General features: G+C 46.7%; 1 protein-coding gene across 15 annotated transcripts in view; it reads right to left on the reverse strand.

Annotated features, from left to right (window-relative positions):
* Nucleotides 1-24,622, reverse strand: part of KIF6 (kinesin family member 6) — a 378,942-nt gene that overhangs the window by 142,763 nt on the left and 211,557 nt on the right. The gene's annotated exons all lie outside the window — the stretch shown is intronic.

Genomic DNA, 24,622 nt, shown 5'->3' on the forward strand with positions numbered 1-24,622 from the left:
AAGTATGTGGTCCGTGTTGAGGGCTTCCTACTGCTCAGCAGAATCTGTTGGACAGAGTGAGAACACTGTTGCTCTGCCTGGGTGAACCATGGAGCAGCCACGCCGTGAGGTGGAGTGATTGCAGGTCGGGGTGACGCAGCCGGCCGTGGTTCTGCGTGATGAGATCCGGATACAACGGAAGCGGGATCGGTGTCCGAACCGAGAGTTCCAACAGCGTGGTGTACCAATGTTGTCTCGGCCACGCTGGAGCGATCAGAATTACCTGTGCCTGGTCTCTGCGCAATTTGAGCAGTACCTTGTGGACCAGAGGAAACGGAGGGAAGGCATAAAACAGGTGGTCTTTCCAGGGAAGGAGAAACGCATCCGAGAGGGAGCCCGGAGCTCGACCTTGCAGGGAGCAGAACACGTGGCACTTCCTGTTGTCTCGAGATGCAAACAGGTCTATGTGGGGAAACCCCCACTTCTGGAAGACGGAATGTATAATGTCCGGACGGATAGACCACTCGTGCGTTTGAAAGGACCTGCTGAGCCGGTCCGCCAGAGTATTCTGGACTCCAGGGAGGAACGATGCCGTGAGATGGATTGAGTGGGCGATGCAGAAGTCCCACAGGCGAATGGCCTCTTGGCATAGAATTGACGAACGTGCTCCTCCCTGCTTGTTGATGTAAAACATGGCCGTGGTGTTGTCGGTGAGAACTAACACACAGCGGCCACGTAGGAGATTGAGAAATGCCTGGCACGCCAGGCGCACCGCCATCAGTTCCCGAACATTGATGTGCAGGGCTAGCTGAGGTGCAGTCCACAGGCCCTGGGTATGGTGCTCGTTGAGATGGGCGCCCCAACCCAGAGATGAAGCGTCTGTGACCAGGTGCAGAGAGGGTTGTGGGGCGTGAAACGGCATCCCCTCGCAAACCACATTGTGATCTAGCCACCATGTGAGGGAGGTCAGGACCGAGTTCGGGATTGTGACCACCATATTCAGGCTGTCCCGATGTGGGCGGTATATTGATGACACCCAGGACTGGAGTGGGCGAAGCCGAAGTCTGGCATGCCTGGTTACGTACGTGCATGAAGCCATGTGACCCAGGAGGGTAAGGCACGACCTCACCGTGGTAGTTGGGAAGGCCTTGAGTCCCTGTATGAGGCTCGTGATGGTGCAAAAGCGATTGTCTGGCAGGATGGCTTGTGCGCGTCTGGAGTCTAGAACCGCACCGATGAATTCTATTCTCTGGGTAGGTTCTAGAGTGGATTTGTCCTTGTTGAGTAGGATACCCAACTTGTTGAATGTGCGCACTATTATGTGGACGTGATCGCGAACTTGTTCCTTGGTGCGACCGCGTACCAGCCAGTCGTCTAGGTACGGGAACACCTGTATCCCTTGCCGACGAAGGTACGCTGCCACGACAGCCATACATTTCGTGAAGACCCGTGGGGCCGAAGATAGTCCGAAGGGAAGGACTGCAAATTGGTAGTGCACCCTGTTTACCACGAATCGGAGGAAGCGTCTGTGAGGCGGGAAAATAGCAATGTGAAAGTATGCGTCTTTCATGTCGAGGGCGGCAAACCAGTCTCCAGGATCGAGGGAAGGGATAATGGCCCCCAGAGAGACCATGCGGAACTTCAACTTTACTACGAATTTGTTGAGTCCGCGCAAGTCCAAGATGGGTCGCAGACCTCCTTTGGACTTGGGGATGAGGAAATAACGGGAGTATAATCCCCTGCCCCTTAATTCCACTGGAACCTCCTCTATGGCCCCCATAGCGAGGAGCGTAGAAACTTCCTGTATAAGAAGTTGCTCGTGAGAAGGGTCCCTGAAGAGGGACGGGGAAGGGGGGGAGGAGGGGGGGATAGAAGAAAACTGGATAGCGTATCCCCTCTCCACCGTGCGGAGGACCCAACGGTCCGAAGTTATAAGGGACCAAGCACGGTGGAAGTGGGAGAGGCGATCCCGAAAGGAGGGGGCTGGATCCTGGGGGATGACTGGGGCGCCGTCCTCGACCGCACCTTCAAAAGTTCTGCCTGGGGCCTGAAGGTGGTCGAGGTGGCCCCTGGTTCTGGCCGGGTTGAGGGCCGGTCCACCTTCTTCTACCACCTCGCCCTCGCCTCCGGGCCGAGTCTTGTCTCTGACGAGGCGGGGGGGGGGTAGAAGCGCTGAGGTTGCGGCCTAAATGGCCTGCGCTGGGGGCCCACAACATGCATCCCCAGGGAGCGCATGATTGTTCTCGAGTCCTTGAGGCTCTGCAGGCGGGAGTCCGTCTTATCCGAGAACAATCCATGCCCCTCAAAAGGCAGATCTTGTAGGGTTTGCTGCAGCTCCGGAGGCAAACCCGAAACCTGAAGCCAGGAGATCCTGCGCATAGCGATGCCCGAAGCCAGGGTCCTCGCCGCTGAGTCTGCAATGTCCAAGGAGGCCTGCAAGGAGGTCCGAGCCACCTTCTTGCCCTCCTCTACCATGGCTCCAAACTCTTCCCTGGACTCTTGGGGAATCAACTCCTTAAACTTCCCCATAGAGTTCCAGGAGTTGAAATTGTAGCGGCTCAGTAACGCCTGTTGGTTCGCCGCTCTCAGTTGTAGCCCTCCGGCTGAGTAGACCTTACGGCCAAACAGGTCGAGCCGCTTAGCCTCTTTTGATTTAGGCGCTGCAGCCTGCTGGCCGTGGCGCTCTCGTGCATTCACTGATTCCACCACCAGTGAGCACGGTTGGGGGTGGGTGTACAAGTACCCATAGTCCTTAGAGGGGACAAAGTATTTTCTTTCCACCCCTCTCGCTGTGGGTGGAATGGAGGCAGGAGTTTGCCATATCGTATCCGCATTCGATTGGATCGTGCGGATCAGAGGTAACGCCACCCTCGATGGGACATCTGCTCCAAGGATGTTCACGATCGGGTCGTGCACCTCCACTATCTCCTCCGCCTGCAGGTCCATATTACGGGCCATCCTACGCAGGAGATCCTGGTGAGCCCGAAGATCTATCGGAGGGGGACCCGTACATGAAGTGCCCGCCACTGCCTCGTCCGGAGAGGAGGAAGAGGATGCCTCCGGTGGTACCGGATCCAAGGGGGGGTCCTGATCCCTTTGCTCTTGGGCCGGGGCATCACCTGCACTTGGGTCCCTGGTGTCGGGTGGCGTGGACACCGAAGCCTCCATGCCTCCTGGCGGAGGCCGAGAGATGGTGGATTCTGGGGCCCTTCTAACCGAGTGACCCGAGCGAGAGGTCGACGGTATTGGAGCCCCTTGTTCTTGGTGGTATGCCCACGGGGTCCAAAACGACCAGTGAGATGGTCCATGAGATTGGTCCTCTGCCATCTCCTGCCAGTGGCCGAAATTTTGTTCATCGGCGCGCCCTTGAGGGGGGTATGCCGATCTCGACAAGTCCTCCGAGGAGCGGGACACCGATCTAGACGGCCATGGCGGTGCCGAGAGAGATGAAACCATCCCGGTGGGCTGCGGTGCCGCACGGTGCCGGTCCGGAGATGATCTATCTCTGCGCGGTGCCGGCGATCGGTGCCGGGACCGCGACCGGTGCCGATGACCTCGTCGGTGCCGGGAGTCAGATCTGGACCTCGACGAGGACCTGGAGTATGCCCGGTGCCGGGAGCGACCCCTCGACGTCGAGCGCCGACCGTAGCGGTGCCGAGAACTACGTCTCGACGTTGATCGGTGCCGACGATCATAGCGGTGCCGAGACGTAGAACGGTGCCGCGAAGTAGATCTTGGCCGCGAGTACGACCGGTGCCGAGACGATATTCGGCGCCGGGACTGCGAGCGGCGTGGGGACCTGCTTCGGGACCTGGACCGGTGTCGAGGTTCCAGCCCTTGTGATGGTGGGCGCATCAAAGCAGGTTTCCCCCTCGACTGGACCGGGCGAGTCAACGGTGCAGTCGGTGCCGGTGGCTGAGGCGGTGCCGGCTCCGTGAGAGCTATTAAGTCTCTCGCCGCCGCGAAGGTCTCTGGAGTCGACGGGAGGCACTGTATCACCGCCGGCCTGGGGGGAGACGCTATTTGCACCGGACTCAACGGCCTCGGCGCCGGAGTCGACGGTGCCGGAGGCAACTGTTTCCGTTGCTCCACCGGTGGACGCGGCTCTACCCCCGACACTGGGGGAGCTGGCGTCTTCGGCACTGATGTCCCCGTCTTATGGGCTTTTTTATGCCCTGGGGATAAGGACCGGCGCCGAGGCACTTGCTGTGTCTGCGGTGCCGACGAGGTCCGGTGCCGGGGAGGCTTGTCTGACGCCACTCGCGTGGTCGTCGCAGCCGGTGCCGCCGGGGCACTGCGCACCGAGGTGCTAGGTGCCGGGGCCTTGCTCGTGGAAGGAGCGTCCGGGCTAAGAGCCGCCTCCATCAGAAGTTGCCTGAGCCGAAAGTCCCGCTCCTTCTTCGTTCTCGGACGAAAGGCCTTACAGATTTTACACTTGTCTGTCTGGTGTGACTCTCCCAGGCACTTCAGACAAGATTCGTGCGGGTCGCTCGTGGGCATAGGTTTAGCGCAGGAGGCGCACAGCTTGAAGCCGGGAGCGTTGGGCATGAGCCCGGCCCCGCGGCCGGGGGAGAAAAGGGGGGAGACGACCCCCTTAACCCCCTGGACTATTTAGAACAACTTTAAAACTACTTAACTAACTTACAACAAACTCTAAGACTATAACTATAACTACAACTATGATACAACAAGAAAGCTAGGGAAAGTGGAGAACAGCTAAGCAGCGCTCCACAGTTCCAACGACCGTCAGGGGCGGTAAGAAGGAACTGAGGGGGCGCCGGGTCGGCTGGGGTATATATTCAGCGCCATGAAGGCGCCACTCTAGGGGGCTCCACAGCCGACCCGCCGGTGTTGCTAGGGTAAAAATCTTCCGACGATCGTGCACGCGGCGCGCACACACCTAATGGAATGGATATGAGCAAGCACTCGAAGAAGAAAGGAAGCTTACAAGAAGTGGAAACTTGGACAGATGACTAGGGAGGAGTATAAAAATATTGCTCAAGCATGCAGGGTGTAATTGGGAAGGCCAAAGCACAATTGGAGTTGCAGCTAGCAAGGGATGTGAAGGGTAACAAGAAGGGTTTCTACAGGTATGTCAGCAACAAGAAGGTGGTCAGGGAAAGTGTGAGACCCTTACTGAATGGGGAAGGCAACTTAGTGACAGATGATGTGGAAAAAGCTGAAGTACTCAATGCTTCTTTTGTCTCAGTCTTCACAAACAAGGTCAGCTCCCAGACTGCTGCACAGTATAGGGAGGAGGTGAGCAGTCCTCTGTGGTGAAAGAATAGGTTAAGGACTATTTAAAAAAGCTGCACAGGCACAACTCCATGGGTCTGGATCTAATGCATCCGAGGGTGCTGAGGGAGTTGGCTGATGTGATTTTAGGGCCACTGGCCATTATCTATGAAAACTCGTGGCAATCGGGGAGGGGGGAGTCCCAGATAATTGGGAAAAGGCAAATATAGTGCTCATCTTTAAAAAAGAGAAGGAGAATCTGGGGAACTACAGACCGGTCAGCCTCACCTTAGTCCCTGGAAAAATCATGGAGTGGGTCCTCAAGGAATTCATTTTGAAGCACTTGGAGGAGAGGAAGGTGATCAGGAACACTTAACATGGATTCACCAAGGACAAGTCATGCCTGACCAACCTGATTGCCTTCTATGATGAGATAACTGGCTCTGTGAATATGGGGAAAGCGGTGTACATGATATATCTTGACTTTAACAAAGCTTTTGATATGGTCTCCCACAGTATTCTTGCCAGCAAGTTAAAAAAGTATGGATTGGATGAATGTACTATAAGGTGGATAGAAAGCTGGCTAGATCGTTGGGCTTAATGGGTAGTGAACAATGGCTCAATATCTAGTTGGCAGCCGGTATCAAGCGGAGTGCTCCAGGGGTTGGTCCTGGGGCTGGTTTTCTTCAACATCTTCATTAATGATCTGGATGATGGGATGGATTGCACCCTCAGCAAGTTCACAGATGACATTAAGTTGGAGGGAAAGGTAGATACGCTGGAGGGTAGGGATATGGTCCAGAGCAGGGGTCTCAAACTCAAATGACCATGAGGGCCACATGAGGACTAGTACATTGGCCCGAGGGCCGCATTACGACACCTCCCCCCGCCACCCTTGGACCCGCCCCCACTCCACCCCTTCCATGAGGCCCCGCCCCTGCCCCTCCTCTTCCCACCCTTTCCCTGCCCCCATTCCAACCCCCTCCCTGAAATCCCACCCCAACTCTGCCCCCTCCCTGCCTCCAGGGGGCATAGGAGGGGTGTGGGGTGTGGCAGGGGCTCAGGGCAGGGAATTGGGGTGTGGGGTGCAGGAGGGGTGAGGGGTACAATAGGGCATCAGGGTGGCAGGGTGCGGCAGGGGGCTCAGGGTGCAAGAGGGGTGCAGGGTGCGGCAAGGGGCTCAGGGCAGTGGGTTGGGATGCAAGAGGAGTGCGGGGTGCGGCAGGGGGCTCAGGGCAGTGGGTTGTGATGCAGGAAGGGTGCGGGGTGAGGCAGGGGGTTCAGGGCAGGGAGTCGGGGTGCAGCAGGGGGCTCAGGGAAGGGGGTTTGGCTGCAGAAAGGGTTCGGGGGGCAGGATCTGGCCCGGCGCGTACTGGGGGCAGGGCAGGTTCCCTGCCTGCCTGTCTGCCCTGTCCCCACGCTGGGAAGAGGCTGGAACGTGGGGAAGGGGGGGGGCGGAGGGGCTGTGTGTTTCTGTTGCTTCAGGCACCACCCCCAGCAGCTCCCATTGGCCGCGGTTCCCCATTCCTGGCCAATGGGAGCTGCTGGGGGCGCTGCCGGAAGCAACAGCAACACATAGCCCCTCTGCCCCCCCTTCCCCATGTTCCAGCCTCTTCCCGGAGTGGCGCAGGGCAGGCAGGCAGGGAGCCTGCCCTGCCCCCCGTGCACGTCCGGCTGGAGCTGCTCTAGGTAAACACTGAGAGAAGGCGGGGGGGCTGTGAGGGGCTCGCGGGCCGCAGAAAATAACCCTACGGGCCGCGTGTTTGAGACCCCTGGTCCAGAGTGACCTCAACAAATTGGAGGATTGGGCCAAAAGAAATCTGATGAGGTTCAACAAGGATAAGTGCAGTGTCCTGCACTTAGGACGGAAGAATCCCATGCACTGCTACAGGCTAGGGACCTACTGGCTAAGTGGCAGTTCTAGAGAAAAGGACCTGGGGATTATAGTAGACGAGAAGCTGGATATGTCTCAACAGTGTGCCCTGGTTGCCAAGAAGACTAACAGCATATTGGGCTGCATTAGTAGGAGCACTGCCAGCAGATCGAGGGAAGTGATTATTCCCCTCTATTTGCCACTGGTGAGGCCACATCTGGAGTACTGCGTCCAGTTTTGGGCCCTCCACTACAGAAAGAATGGACAAATTGGAGACAGTCCAGCGGAGGGCAATGAAAATGATTAGGGGGTTGGGGCACATGGCTTACGAGGAAAGGCTGAGGGAACTGGGCTTATTTAGTCTGCAGAAGAGAAGAGTGTGGGGTGGTGGGGCGGGGTTGATAGCAGCCCTCAACTACCTGAAGTTGGGTTCCAAAGAGGATGGAGCTTGGCTGTTTTCAGTTGTGGCAGATGACAGAACAAGAAGCGATGGTCTCAAAGTGGGAGGGAGGTCTAGCTTGGGTATTAGGAAAAGCTATTTCACTAGGAGGGTGGTGAAGCACTGGAATGTTTTACTTAGGGAGGTGGTGGAAACTCCATCTTTAGAGGTTTTTAAGGACTGGCTTGACAAAGCCTTGGCTGGGATGATTTAGTTGGGGTTGGTCCTGCTTTGAGCAGAGGGTTGGACTAGATGACCTCCTGAAGTCTCTTCCAACCCTAACCTTCTATGATTCTTCTATGATTCAATGTGGAAATGACTGGAGAAGAGGAGAGAGATGTAGGCCTCAGTTCAGAAAGTTATTTAAGCATGTGCATAACTTTAAGCACATAATTAGTTCCACTAAGTCAATGGTACTACCCACATGCTTAAAATTAGACAATATGCTTAACTACCTTGCAGAACTAGCGCCTTAGTGGTAATTTTTTTTATCCAGTGCTCTCAAATACCAGAAAAGGACTTTGTAAAGTCTGTCAAAAATGCAATCCAATTAAATAGGAGCAAAACATTTAAACCTGTCAATAGTTGCTTGATTTATTTTGAAGGGCATTCCTGAAGAGCTGTATATAGAGCAGTAGAGAGTCTGGTAATTTCCATTTGGTCCATAAACAACAGCAGAAACTCACTAGAAGCAAATAATTGATTGTAGTACTCAATATTGTTGCAAATTTAAGCTACCGTATTTTCCGGCGTATAAGACGACTGGGCGTATAAGACGACCCCCAACTTTTCCAGTTAAAATATAGAGTTTGGGATATACTCGCCGTATAAGACTACCCCTCTTCCAACGCACACCAAAAAAAAATTAAAAAAACATCAGATTTGATTTCAATATGGTAATTTTAATTCAAATGCTTATGACATGCAGGTACTTAGCAGGAAAATTGTCACTTATAAACATAAGGCTGTTTGTCATCAAACATGTAAACATAAAACAGTGCAAGTGGATTAAACTTTTCCTAATTCACTCTAAAGCTGAAAGGAAGGATAAGACAATAAACCCATGGGAGCTGCCATGCTGTTTGTTTTCTAAGCTGTCAACCAAACTGGAACTGATGATGATAGGAGGAAGATAACAAACAAGAGAGAGAGAGCAAGTGCCGGGCAAGTCCCTGGTGAGTTAGCAACGCCCATCATAACTGCAAGCTACGGTATTTTTACAGGTTTTGCTGGCGTGACAGTTTCCCTTTAAAAGCCTTCAAAATCCTCCTGTTCGTCATCTGATATCATAAGTACATCAATGACATCTTGTGATACATTTGTAAGGCAGTCATCGTATGGATCGAATTCCGTATCAGATGGTGTGGTCTCAGCTTCGGCTTCCTCTTCATCTTGCCACAAGTAGTCGTCCTCCATACCATCTAATGAATTTGATATGGCACACTTCTTGAAAGACTTGATTACTGTTTCTGCATCAATATCATTCCAGGCTTTTATGACAAACTTGCACAAAACATCCAACTGTGCAGCATGCATGTTTCCTCCTTTTGTGAATGACTTTTCGCCGCTAACCATCCATTCATTCCACTGTTCTTGAATGCAATCTTTAAATGGCTTGTTTAGGCACACATCCAGTGGCTGTACCAACGATGTCAATTCTGCAGGAATAACTGCCGCATCTGTGTTTAGTCTTGCAAGCATTTGCTTGGTGCTGGGAGTTAAATGAGCCCTGAACATATCCCACACCAGTAGACTACATTTTTGAATAAGTCCACCTGGTCGCCTGCTCCATACATTATCAAGCCATAGCTTTACCCCTTCTTCATCCATCCAGCCTTTTTCATTCACATGTACAAAACAACCAACAGGGAACTTGAATTTCGGCATTGTTTTTCTTTTAAAAATAATCATTGGTCTCAGTTTGGCGCCATCAGCTGTGCATCCTAGTACCACTGTAAAACTGGACTTCTCATGTCCTGTTGTTTTAATTAATATTGTTTTTTCACCTTTTTGATGGACAGTTTTATTTCCAACCATATCAAAATTCATTGGAGTTTCATCCATATTTCCAATACTACTTAATGCATAGCCATGTTTAGTGCGCTGTTGTATTACGTATCGATGGAAACTATTTACTTTGCTATCAAGATCTGCAGGTAAGTTTGGGGCAATTTTCATCTTTTGCCTCAGTACCATATTATGCCTTCCCATGAATCTAGTACACCAGGATACAGTGGCCTTAAATCTGTTGCTGTGATCTGGGTTAGATTTGGCCCACTGAAGTGCAAACAAATGTATTTTATTTCGTGTCACTACATAACCGTTTTGGCGATGCTCATTCACCATGTCTGCTACATGTTTTTCGAGTTCTGGCCAATGTGGAGTGCCTCTTCTTAATGCACACTTACCCCTTGGCATACTCTTTAATGCTTTTTCATTTGCTTTCCAGTCCCGAACCATCTTTTCTGTTACTCCATATTGTCTTGCAGCAGCGCAGTTATTATGTTCCATGGCAAAGTTTACAACTTTAAGTTTGAAACTGGCTTCATATTTCTTTCTTCTTGCTGGTGGAGCCATGATGGGGTTTTGACTGTTGGACATTTGTATACTGTACTGTATGTACTGGTGCTATACTGTATGAACAGGTACAGATACTGGTGCTGTACTGTATGTGGTACCCAGTATACAACAACCAGCCAATCACGGCAAGCGATGTACCTTACCGGCGATTGGCTGGTTGTTGTATACAAAGCCTGCTTGGATTGGTCAGCTCTCCCTGCCTGCCCAGCTCTCCCTGTCTCCAAGACTATCAGAGCGGTAGCGCAAACACGCCTCTTTCACCCGTCTGGCCCGCCCTTGTATCCTATTACCTCCTTCTCTGCCTCTCAGATCTCGCACATGTGCGCCTGTGTCGCTTCACTGCAGTCCTCAGGAGCGAGATCTGAGAGGCAGAGAAGGAGGTACGGTAATAGGATACAAGGGCGGGCCAGACGGGTGAAAGAGGCGTGTTTTTCTGGGCACAGCGCCACTCTATCTCTTTTTTCCATACCCCGGGCGTCCCGGACGCCTGCAGCTTGCTCCGCCCTTCCATTACACCTTCCCGGTGAGGCGCCCCCTCACCTCGTCATCGGGCGGGGATGCGGCCGCGGCTGTTTTTGAGCTCCCCCCACCATATGCAGCGACCGCAGATTCTCCAGTCCGGCTCGGAAGTTTCAGCACCCGCCCTATAAGACGACACCCGGCGTATAAGACGACCCCCGACTTTTGAGAAGATTTTCCTGGGTTAAAAAGTAGTCTTATACGCCAGAAAATACAGTACTCAGAATTGATAGTACCAAACAAACAGTTTTCATTTATGTTAATTACAAAAGATAACAGAGAAAATAAAATGTTCATTGTACCCTACTAAGCATTGGGAGAAGTTCAGATGGAGTCTGAATTTGATGTAAACTTTCTTCTGGACCTGGAATTGAGAATGTGGCTCATGTACTTTCACTTTCTTCTTGTAGTAATGCTACATAGAATCTAGTAAAGGTCAATGCCCTAAATCACCAAGAAGTTTTTTTCATCCGACCCAATAAAATGGCTATCTTTGGTTGATGATAAGTCTTGAGCATGGTGACTGAAGCATCCGAAATAATACACATTGGAGAGCTTGTGTATGCCATGTTCCTCTACACAACCCAGAGGTATTAACTACTGAAGGGAGTCTCTCAGATCTGTGGAACCCTTTTTATGGTGGGTCCCGGAGCAGCTGTGGGCACAGAAACTCCTGATTTTAGTGGAACTCCATTGTTAGGGAGCAAGGATGAGCTGTAGGCCCAAGATATGGTGCAGAGGTATGTTCCACATAGCTCTCAAGGAATATATGTGGTTTGGCTGGTGAACCCCTGAATTTTCCAGTTGGTGGCTGCAAACCCACATTATCTGAATGGAAGAAAGTAGACTAAATAATGCTGCAAACTTGAAAGAATTTTCTTTGCCCTAGGGGACCTTCCTGTGCATTCTTCCTTAGGAGCAGGAAATCTCTCTCCCAAGTTATTACATTAATGGATTAAATAAGCCAAGAGAAACATTAAAACTAAGTCTTCTGAAAAGACGAGTACAGTTAGAGCAAATAGCAGCTGGTGTACTATGACCACTGCTTATTATTCGGTTCATCATGTTGCTACCTTGTGCTTCTCCCATCTGTTTCCTGTACCCATCAGTTGTCTTTCATCTCATACTTAGATTGTAAGCTCTTTAGGGCAGGGGCCATCATCTTCTTATGTGTTTGTAACAGCACTAAGCATGATGGGGCCCTTATCCCTGACCTGGATGTGTGGTAGGCAGGCTGTGTGTGAAACTCTTTTTTTAGAATAGCCTTATTCTAAAATAAGCATTGATGAAACAGGAAATTTAGTCAAAAAGTAACCGTAATAAAGTCCTTTGTGTGAGCAGAGCAATCTATCCCAAACAGATTAGCACATTCAACCATTTGAATGTGCTAATCTATTTGGATTTAGCTTCTCAGTCCAATGTCAAAATGTTTACACTATTTTCTGGTAATCAGATTGTTTACTTTTTAACAGAAAAGCAAATCCAGCAGGAAAAAAAGCCATCATACAACAATCAAAATGACAGAATTATGGTGCAAACAAGCAGTAGTCTGGGTTCCCTCAAAAGGAGAATATAATAAACTTATTGTTCTTATATAATAAAATTCAAATTCAACTCAATATCACTTACTATAGTGAAAGGCATAATGAACTCTAACTTTTCCTCTACTCTTCCCAGGTTTTTTCATGGCTCCATCTCCTCTAAAACTACCAAACCATACTGATGTTCCCATTCAATGGGAATTGTTCTATGCAGCTCTATATTTAAATAAGGTCTTCATATACAAGAAATCTATCAGCAATAATATATATATATAACTAAAGCTGTACAACAGGCTTTAAACTGTGCTAATTTATTGTCTGATTTAAAATAAAAAGTTGAAGACTATGTAAATCTCAATTTATGTCTGTAATGTATCTTTGCATTTTATGGATTGTTCATCTGAAACATAAATTAAGTTTGTAGCCAAAAGGTGTGTGTATTTCAGATTTATTAAAGATATTACAATGCAATAAATAACAGTAGACACCCAGTACAGCTGTTGAATGTGATCAAGTGTTATGTTCACCCCCTATGTCTTCATGTTTTTATAGATTTATGATTTAGAGTGTGCTGTATTTAGAGTAGGTATCATAGAGTAAACTCAACCTCTTCAATAGTAAAATAGTTGGACAAATCTAAAAGTTTTAGTGTGCTCACTCTAAACTGACTCTCTTATGCAATCTGTAAACGTTCCTCAGTGACAGCAGCCAGCCTGCCAAAATGTCAGCTGCAGGACAAGTTCCAATATAAACAGACAACATTGTGCTGCTGACTTACTGAATTAGAGTTAGAATGATACCCACCATTCCCTCCTAAAAGGGGACTCTTGAGATCCAAGAATAACAGATCTGTCAGCACATAAATTGGTATAATTTTCAACTAGAGACGCCAACGCCGTTTAACCCCATTGTCATTAGCCATGTCTAACTAGGACATTACAGTTGTTCATTTCTCAGCTACATCCTTTCCTTGGGTTCTCCAGCATAGCTGTGGACACTATGACTAGAGCTCCTAAGTACTACAACAATACAAATAATAATTAGTAATAATAATAAGTAGAAAACTCTGAAGTAGACTGTAAAATATGTAGAATACCACAATATGAAGGATGGTAACAGAGTCTACGTGTTCAGTTGCAATCTCGCTTATATGGTGTAACTCCATTCATAGTGGATTGTTAATAGAGTTACTCCTGATTTAGGGCCTGATTCAGGAAAAAAATTAAGCATGTACGTTAGCCTCTCTCTGGTTAGGAAAGCACTTAAGCACTGAGCCCCCCAGTTAGGATTGGGGATCCATTGTGCTAGGTGCTGTGCAAACATAAAAAAGAAATGATCCCATACAAACCCAGCTCAGCATGGCATAGTGAGTAAGGCACACAGCCAGTGAGGGGAGGTGCTACCACAAAGAGTTACATACTTTGTTACATACACCCGCATGCATGTGTTGCCTTTCTTCCCCCTCACTGTCCATAGATTTCACAATAGAAAATGAGATTTTTCTGAGGGATTTGAAGGTGTCTGAATATTATTTATTACTTGCATTACCATAGTGCCTAGGAGCCCTAGTTATGGTCCGGGTCATCACTTTACCAGGTGCTGTATGAAAAGTACAAAAAGATTGTGCCTGTCCCAAAAAGGTTACAATCAAAGTAGGTTTGGTGAAGGTTTTACAAAATGAGAGCTTATCAAATCAAGAATCAAAAACTGGAGAATAAAGTTGTTATACCCTCTATGGCTGCGCAGAAAAGGTCTGCTTCAGAACAAACATATAATACACAGCATATCCACTGTATAAAAAATGTAAAGTAGTAAATTTAATTAATATCCCATATGAAGCCAAGTATCAGCTACAGCTATGTCTACTCTTATAGAGGCCTGTCGAATACAGGAACTATGTGTGAGGCTTCATGGGAAGGGATGGCGCGAGGGTGGGGCTCAGGGGAATGGGCAGCATGAGGGCAGGGCCTCAGGGGGAATGGGCATTGGGAGGACAGGGGCTCAGGGAGAAGGGGCTGTGTGGGGGCAGGGCATTGGGGGAGCAGAGCATGGGTGGACGGGGCCATGGTTTGGGTGCCTGTGGTCCCCCATCTTTAGGGCACTTCCACTGCTCCTGTGTTGGAGGCAGTGCTTGGGAATGTAGAGAGCCATGTAGGGTACATACCCTGGGGGTACTCTACTCGCCTAAGCAGCATCTCACCATCTACACTGCTATTTATATCCATGCTAGCTGGGCATGCAGTGTCCGTACACACAGCGGAAATGTATATGTAGCCTTAGATCTCTCACAAATGTGCAACCAAACTGAAGATTTTCTTTTCATATAACTTTACCCTGATGGTTTAGTTTAATTGTTTTCAGGCTAAGGCAGGGGTTGGCAACGTTCGGCACGCGGCACGCCAGGGTAAGCACCCTGGCGGGCCGGGCCAGTTTTATTTACCTGCTGACGCGACAGGTTCGGCCGATCGCGGCCCCCACTGGCCGCAGTTCGCTGTCCCGGGCCAATGGGGGCGGCGAGAAGCCGCGGCCAGCACATCGCTCGCCCGCGCCGCTTCTCGCCGCCCCCATTGGCCCGGGATGGCGAACCGTGGCCAGTGGGGGCCGCGATCGGCCGAACCTGCTGCATCAGCAGGTAAATAAAACTAGCCCGGCCCGCCAGGGTGCATAACCTGGCGAGCTGCGTGCTGAATGTTGCCGACCCCTGGGCTAAGGCAACAGGATAGGTGAATGGAAAACATAATGCATTCATCTGCACATCAAAATTAGATTAATGTTGGCAAATAAACTTAATTTTAATCAAATTTATTCACAAAGTGGCAGTGATTAAAGTGAACAAACTTTGTAAAGGTTTAAACAATGTCATTTTGTGTTGCATTAAAACAAGGCCAATTATGCAGTTGAGACTATGCAAATCTTAGTTAAAAATAAAACCAACTAAATTGTTAAAACTATTACAGTGCATGTGAAATCAAGTACATACTGTAAATGTAAATAATCATAAACTGAGTGAGGGTATGGAAAATGTTTAAATGGTGAAGTGTGGCTTTCACAGCACACTAAAGGCTCTACTTTGGAGTTCTATATTATTGGCTCCAACATAAGGTCTTTCTCACACCTTTATCAAACCCATAAAATATATAGACAAGGAGACATATGTATATATATATATAGTTCAGAAAGATTTTAAAGAAAGGATTAGATAGCTTTCTATCAATATTATTTGCAGCTAGAAGATTTACACAAAATGAGCCTTTGTGCTGCAAAGACACACTCTCTCTCTACCACCACCCCCATATCACTGCACAATTGACCAGGCGAAACATAGGTCCCTCACCAATTTTCCTGTGAAGCATCAGGCCTTTGCCACTGCTCAAGGCAGGTTATCAGACTGAATGAACCAATTATATTAGTTGGCATGTCAACTCCTACTTTTACATACCACTGTAGATAGGCAGAAACATGTCAACACACACACACACATACACACACACACTTGCAGGGTAAGAGTAGAAAAGCACAAAGTTTACTAAAATTTAGGAGGGTGTTCTGAGGTTTAGAGAACAAAGGGTAAAATGTACTGCATAAGGTGACTTTACCAGACCTCTGTTGATAGTGTATAGCCTTTTTTTTTTTTTGGTTCACATATACCTGAGACAATCTAAAGCTCTGTGTTATGAAAGAATTATATTATGTGTTTAATCCCATTATGACACCAAACAAGTTAATTATCCCTACTATATTAAAAGTGAGGGGTGTGATAAAAAACATTAAAAATAAGATGTAGAGCAAAATCTTCATCTGCAAAGGAGATACAGAGATACGATCAGGACAGCTGAGGAGTCTGGGGTAGAGGGAGATAGTGCAAATGAAGCATTACGTCACCTGAATAGCTTCATTGACTTAATGGCCCCAAGGAGCCATTCTGGCAGCAGGTAGTTGCCAGAACACAGGGTTGCTCCAGTCATGCCCCCTTTTCCTTGGTCATACCCTCCATGCGAGGGCTAGGAGAAGTGTGTTGTAGGAGCTGCTATTGAAGCTCTCTTCTAACTGGCCAAATCCTCAGCTGGCCAAATCCTCTGTCTTTACAGCGTCTTTGTACCAGGGGACCAGCAAAAAGGAACATAGGAATTGCAATACTGGATCAGACCCGAGGTTCATCAAGTACAGTATCCTGCCTCTGACCTGTATCAGGTGCTTCAGAAGAAGGTGTCAACTCCCCTTAATACACAGATGTAGTATGATGATGGGCGATCATTTGTTACTGAGTATGATCATCTTCCATGGGAATTATGGGTCCTCAGGTGGCTAATAAGGCCAATCCTTGAACTACAAGTTCTATTACAATGAGAGCAGATGTTTTCAGGCTCATCAGGAGGCCGTTGACCATGACTGGAGACCAGTCTCTCCTTCTTCCTGCGCCTCTTGTCCTCTTCGGCTTGTCGGCAAGCAAGTTCAAAATGCAGGGGACCATCACACAGGACTTCACTCCATTTTAAGCGATCCTGGGCAAGTGTCTGCCAAGTATCAATGTCAATATTACATTTTTTTAGGTTGTCCTTCAGCAAGTCCTTATAACGCTTCCTTTAATCACCTACGTTACGGTACCCTTCTTTCAGCTGAGAGAACAGTACCTGTTTTGGGAGGTGATAGTCTGGCATCCGGACAATGTGACCAGTCCAGCGGAATTGCTGACGGATGATCATTGCCTTGATACTGGTGGTCTTTGCTTCTTCCAGCACACTAATATTAGTGCGCCTGTCTTCCCATTTGATCTTCAGATCTTGTATCCCAGAGCCAGAAACACTCAAGACAGGTAGCCCAGAAAGGGATTGCAAACAGGGCCCACTGGAGAAGCCCCCAAAGGGCAAGAAGGACCTTTTTGTCTGCTGGGACTTTTTTTAGTTGGACTTTTGCTACCCCGGAAGAAGTTAAGTTTTGTTTGTGACTTGGCCAGAAGACTTAGTCACCTCTCCAGCACAGGCTAGTGTGTGGAAAGCCAAGGAGACACGCCATGGGGAAAGACACTGAAGCAGAGAATGCCAGCTGTGCCACACACGACCAGCAGGAGGTGCTACAGGGAGGCCATGCCCCATGAGTAGGGACCTACCAAATTCATGGTCCATTTTGGTCAATTTCACGGTCATAGGATTTTAAAAATTGTAAATTTCATGATTTCAGCTATTTAAATCTGAAATTTCATGGTGTTCTAATTGTAGGGTCCTGACACAAAAAGGAGTTGTGTGGGAGTTGCAAGGTTACTGTAACGGGGGGTTGCGGTACTGTTAGCCTTACTCCTGCGCAGCTGCTGGTGGCGAAACTACCTTCAGAGCTGGGCAGCTGGAGAGTGGCAGCTGCTGGCCGGGAGCCCAGCTCTGAAGGCAGAGCTGCTGCTTGCAGCAGCGCAGAAGTAAGGGTGGCATGGTATGGTATTGCCACCCTTACTTCTGCGCTGCTGCTGGCAGGGCGCTACCTTCAGAGTTGGGTGCCTGGCCAACAACCACCGCTCTCCAGCCACCCAGCTCCGAAGGCAGCGCAGAAGTAAGGGTGGCAATACCGCAACCCCGCCCCCCCTAAAATAATCTTTTGACCCCCCTGCAACTCACTTTTGGGTCAGGATTCCCAATTTGAGAATTCTGGTCTCCCCTGTGAAATTTGTATAGCATAAGGTAAAAGCATACAAAAGACCAGATTTCACGGTCTGTGACACATTTTTCATGGCTCTGAATTTGGTAGGGCCCTACCCATGACAGTGACCAATACTATTCAACATTCCAGATGAAGCTACATTATTGATTTATATAAAGATGTTATAATATGTTTGTATTATTCACCATCTCATTCTATATGCATCTTAATATCTTGTTAGCTTTATTTGACTCCAACTGTGCACTGAGTAGTGGTCTGTACTGAGCTGTCTATAGTGATGCCCAGGTACCTTTATTAAGGTGACTCAGTTAATTTAGACTCTTGTAAGATGTACAAATAGTTAATATTTTTCCTTCCGATGTTCATTACTCTGCATTTATCAACACTGGATTTTATTAGCCTTTGTATTGCCCATTCACCTAGTTATTAAGGTGTCTCTGAAGTTCTTCATAGTCCTCTCTGGTCTTGACGCCGCTTAATAACTTTGTGTCATCTGCACATTTTGCTGTCTCACTATTCACCCTCCTTTCCAGATCATTAATAAATATATTAAACAACAGGGGGCCTAGAACAGACCCTTAAGGTATCCTGCTATTAACTTTTGCCACAATGAAAATTGACCATTTAATCCTTCTCTTTGCTTCCTGCCTCCTAGCCAGTGTTTGATCCATGACTAAAAATGGAAGTGAGAGCAACTGTGGCAGAGGCTACCACATGGGCTGCACAAGCAAGTGCCTACGTGGTGGGGTGAGGTGTCAGGCTTGTGCAGTCCACACTGCAGCCTATGCTAGAGCATCCCCATTGCCATTTTTAGTCAGCTAATTAGAGTACAGCTAGTGCGGATTGGATACATCTACAGGAGTTGTCATTTGCAGTGCATGGGATTCTTCCATCCTAAGTGCAGGACTCTGCACTTGTCCTTGTTGAACCTCATCAGGTTTCTTTTGGCCCAGTCCTCTAATTTGTCTAGGTTCCTCTGTATCCTATCCCTACCTTCCAGCGTCTCTACCACTCCTCCCAGTTTAGTGTCATCTGCAAACTTGCTGAGAGTGCAGTCCATGCCATCCTCCAGATCATTAATGAAGATATTGAACAAAACTGGCCCTGGGACTGACCCTTGGGGCACTCCGCTTGATACCAGCTGCCAACTAGACATGGAAGACATGCTCATAGGGAGAGAGGCAATCTCCTTGATAGTTAGGACCGATCCCATCCAGGGCTCTGCCAGGACAGAGAGCTTAAATTAGACTATATATTTGGAGGGGAGCAAAGTACTAGGCTGGTGTGCTCATGGCCACCTCTTTTGCTACGCAGATTGGCTACTATGTTCTGTGCCCATTGGAGCTTTTTCAGGGTGAGTTGCTTCATTCCTAGACATAATGAGTTGGAATAATCAAGCCCGGAGGGTAAAAATAAGGCAGGATCACTGTGTCCAGGTCTGAGTCCAACAGGAAAGGGAGCCATGTCCTAGCTACTAGCAGATGGAATTGGGTGTTTATTACTGCCATGGAATGCACAAACATCTTTGCATTGTTACACGTGAATAATAAAATAATATACTACTACTCCTAATTTGAACTTTTATAGATCTTTGCAGCCAAGGATCTCAAAACACTTCATAAACATTAATTAATTCAAATAACTTCCCTCTGAAGAAGGTGGGCTGACTTATAAATGTGGGTACATTCTTTCTGCTCATGTGACATCCACCCAACCATACTGTAATTTGTAGTCTTATTGTTCTCATATTCTCTGGCAGGGATTACTTGTCCTGGTGCCGGCTTTCTCTTTGCTGCTTATGACCCTAGGGAACCTTTTCTTCTTGACAGCCCTCTCTGGCCTTCACTGGAAACTACCACTGCCTATTCTTAAATAGCGGTTTTCTTTTCCCCAAGCTTTGGATCAGCATCTGTTATCCATTCGCTTTTTATTTTCTTCCAAAATCTCAAATTGTATCTTAAATAATCCTAAAGAACAAAAAAAAGCTGTAACAAAAATCTCTAGGCAGTCTAGTACAATTTTATTTAATTTTAGTATTAGAAGGCTTATCTTATAACAGAACTATATATACAAGACCTGCTGTTTTTATGTGCGCTGTATACAACTACACAGACAGATCCTGATCAGCACCCACTTATGAAATCTTTGGGCACAATTTCAAAGTGGTATATGGGGGAATTTTGCTAAACCATTTTTCCTGACATAAGTCGGAATCCAACAGTGAAATCTCTATGGTCTGATTTGAAAAAAACATACCATACACAGGCTATTCTCCTTTGTCCCCTTTACTATAAGTATAATACAGAGCCAAATACTGAAGTTCCTTAGAAAGGGAACCTTCACAATCCACACAAAAGAAAGTAAAAGCAAAATACTGTGATAATTCGCTTAAGAAAACAATATTGGCGTTCTCAGTAGAGAGGTCAAGGAATGAAACAGCATGGATACTCAGGAATACTCTTGTGTTAAGTGGACCCTCCAAGTCAGGGTTGAGGCATATTGGCAAGGCAGTACAGACAGTATACAAACCATGCTGTCCCTGTTAACTCCTGAGAGCTGTCAATCTGACACATTTCTGAAGCACAATATTTACACACAAACTTCTTAAAACAAAACCACTATAAGATATTATTATTATAACTGTTGTACATAGCAGGAGAGTAGAAGTCCAAATGACTAGGGGGGAGGGATAGCTCAGTGGTTTGAGCATTGACCTGCTAAACCCAGGGTTGTGAGTTCAATCCTTGAGGGGGCCACTTGGGGATCTGGGGCAAAATCAGTACTTGGTCCTGCTAGTGAAGGCAGGGGGCTGGACTCGATGACCTTTCAAGGTCCCTTCCAGTTCTAGGAGATGGGATATCTCCATTAATTTAATTTTTTTATTTATGATGCCAACGTTACTATCTGGGAAGGACATGTGAGAGAAAGTCTGACCATTTTAGGGAGAGTGCAAACTAAAATATAGAGCACAACATTCCCCACAATCTCTCTCTCTCCCCCCCAATCCCCACAGCAGGATGGTCAAGATTTTCAGAAATGGGTGCCTACATTTAGGCTCCTACATTCATATTTAAGCACTTTGGCTTTCTAAGACTTCATGATTGACACTGTGATATGAACTATAACTACATGGAACTTCCCAGAAGCATGGGAGGTTGAACTAGATCTGCCTGCTTCAAAAGCCCATGGTTGATACCTTCAAAAACAAGTTGTGGGGTTAGCCACATAACTCCCAATAATTTCAATGAGAATTATGTGGCTAAGTCCCCTAGTTGGCTTTGAAAATCTCGACACAAGTCCCCACCACTAGAGTTAAAGGAGAATCTCTTTTGGCTGATATTAGTATAGGACAATGACTGGGTATATCTGGTCTTTGAGGCTAATTACAGGACACCCCACGGTCCGAGTACATCCTGCCTCAGGAAGCAGTAACAAGTATGTGGCTGCTGTGTCTAGGGTCTCTAAATTGGAACCCAGACTAGTGGGTGGGCCTAGGTTCCCCTTCTGGCTACGAGTTAAGTGGCGTAACCACAAGAAGAGGGCAGGTCTTCTTTGGGAGTCAGAACAAAGCTGGGGCTGAAGACTCTACGGAGAGGAAACAGACTGCTTATTTGTTGGACGCTAATACCCTGCAAGTGGTTCAGTTGTTCTTTTTGACTCGGTCAGATGGCCTGCCATGGAAGACCTGTCAAGTCAGCCAGCAGGGGACACCAGAGGTGAAAAAAGGACTACAATACTTGACCCTGTCGCTTGGAGGCGCTCCAGAGGTAAGTGCCCCATTACAAGGACCTATGGAACTGTTTAGCACTTCTGACACCAACTAGGAGAGGGCAGTGGCTCACCTGGTCATTAGCCAGTTCATTACAGTACAAAACAAAAATAGCTAATGAAGCAAAGTAATGAAAACTTGTCTTATTAAATTTACAGAAGATTTTTTTCCCATTAACCTTTAAAGACCAGACATTAAAATGGACCAGCCTAAGAAACCAAATCAGTTCCAGGGCACTAGTAATCTTTTAATACAACATTAAAAGATTAGGCAGGTTCAGTTCATGTGGTCTAAATCAGTGGTTCTCAAAGCCGGTCCGCTGCTTGTTCAGGGAAAGCCCCTGCCGGGCCAATTTGTTTACCTGCTGTGTCCGCAGGTTCGGCCGATTGCGGCTCCCACTGGCCGTGGTTCGCCGCTCCAGGCCAATGGGGGCTGCGAGAAGCGGCGCGGGCCGAGGGATGTGCTGGCCGCCCTTCCTGCAGCCCCCATTGGCCTGGAGCGGCGAACCACGGCCAGTGGGAGCCGCAACTGGCCAAACCTGCAGACGCGGCAGGTAAACAAACCGGCCTGACCCGGCCCGGCAGGGGCTTTCCCTGAACAAGCGGTGGACTGGCTTTGGTCTAAATGGCAGAACATCCTTAAGTACTTCATACTGTAAAAAAGATTAGTGAGGGTCACAAGGAAATAATTCCATCAAAGTTTTGATGACACCATAAATCACAAGAGTGCCATTATATTCAACTACATTACAGCTGATTCAAACTATTAACATAAATTCTATTAAAATAAAATTGAAGATTTTAGTCACTCAGTCACTATATTAGTTAAGGTAATTGAGGGCCAGTTTTACAAATGTAGGTACTTGCATTGTACTCAAATTTCCATGCATATGCAAAAATACCCGATGCTGTATTTAGAAACCTAGTTCCCCACGTGTATACACAAATTCCTGTACTGAGTGCAGACTGGAAATCTGTGAATAAATTGGGTGTATGCAGGAGGTAAATGTATGCGTGCAGTTATGCACACCTAACTTTAAAAAGCTGGTCTTTAAATCAGAATTACTACACTATGTATTCAAATATTATTAATACTAATGTTATATTAAAAGATTTTCATTTTCTGATCACAGCATGATTAAACTTTTTAGATCATGTCTTAAATACAATTATTGAAATCAGCCATGAGGTACATTATAATACAACCCCATCCCTTCTGAGACATACATTTTTCTATGCCAAATAATTATTTTTGTTGCTAGTAGAAACCTTAAAGTTTAAAATGAAAGTGCTGATAGAACCATGACAGCAGTGTAACAACTGTAACAGCAGGATACAATATGACCATTGTTTCTTAACACATGATGGAGTCCAGATACACTATATTCACATGATACTTGCAGTTTTCAACATTTTGAGATAGTAGATTAAGTATTTTGCTTATATCACAGCCTAAACACCAGTAAAGGAATCCCCTGGACCTAACTTTATTCCTATAATTCTTTACTTATCTTCCCCCACAAGTTATCCTTAATCCACGTGTACACACATTTCTTCATACTACTATAAAAATGGTTGCAGCATTAATCCCTCAGTTCATTTCCAAAGTGAAGCGGCTTTAGAGGAACCATTAGTTATCATTTACACAACAAGCATCACAATTGCGTGGGTATTTTTATGAAACCTTCCAACTCTGACGCAGTTTCAGCTCATGATGTACTTTTAAAAACTGCTTTGACATCATTTCGGAGGATGGTTTGGTTTTGTTAGAATCTCAAACAGTTAAAGGATGCAGTGAGTCATCTGGGGACTTCTGGAAAGCTGAATAGTTCCAGGTGACTATTTGGAACACACACTCAAGAAACATAAAAACACTAAGACCATTGCTATGTTAAAGAGAACAATATGGCCCCTTTCAGCATTAGAATCGAACATGCAGGCTCTCTCATTATTTCAATAAAACAAAAACAGACGTTTAACCAAAAAACAAAACAAAAAAATCCCTAACCTTTCTCTGGCTTGGTCGAATGTTTTAAAGAGCCTAGGCACTACGCAAATTCTCTAGTGAGCCATGAATTCCATTTCATTTTGCTTTTTCAACAGGAATAGGTTGAAAGAAGATATGTTAACTAGAAAAAGAGCTTTTTAAAATCCCAAATAATACGGTGACTAGTTTCTAGGTGAAAGAAGGATAAAATACTCATCATCCTATGCAAACATTGGGGATATTTTCTCTCCTTTAGGTAACTTATAGCAGCATGTAATGCTGGGATAAAATAGTAATATTTTCTAAACTCACACTGACCATTTTGTTGCATGCAATATTATTGACATTATTTTGCTGGTTCTAAAGTAGCGCTATAAACTTAAAGGAACATTGAAATTTAAACTTTTGCTCTTCCAATTGTTCCTCTAATACTCTAATCGCTATGAAAATAGTAATATTGTAATTTTAAAAAAAATGCTTTACATCCGGATTGCCGTTTGTCTTTGGTCTGAGGAAGACTGGAAAGAAAGAATCAGGCTCAGAAACATGTGTGGGAGGAGAAAAAAGTGTTTAGATGGTGTAATTTATATTCTTGTATCAAAGCCCCTCTGCCAAACCACTACCCTCTCCTCCGGCATTTGGCTCCTTAAGACTCATTCTTCCATGACGCTCACAAAAAGTGAGTCAACAATTATATTTATTTTTATTAATTAAAAAAACCCAAGACATTATTCCATCATGACAGGCACATGCCCTAACTAAATGTCATCCAGTAAAACAATAATATATTTTTTAAAAAGTAATTGCCTTTGGTGTGCTTATATCCAAGGGAAACACCTTAAGATGTGAGCTTACAAAGACTCCTTAGGAAAACTTCCTCAACAGAAGAAAGTATGGAAATAATTGAATTAGCTTCACTAAGAAGGGTTTGAACTCTATATAAGTGCAGATGGACAGAAACTGCCCTTCTCCTGAAAATGACATTATCTATCACATGCTTAAATTATATTTAGTGTACAGGCTATGTTAACCAAATACAGTATTTATGAATTCAG

The sequence above is a fragment of the Chrysemys picta genome, chromosome 3 (assembly GCF_011386835.1).
Source record: "Chrysemys picta bellii isolate R12L10 chromosome 3, ASM1138683v2, whole genome shotgun sequence".
NCBI lineage: Eukaryota > Metazoa > Chordata > Testudines > Emydidae > Chrysemys > Chrysemys picta.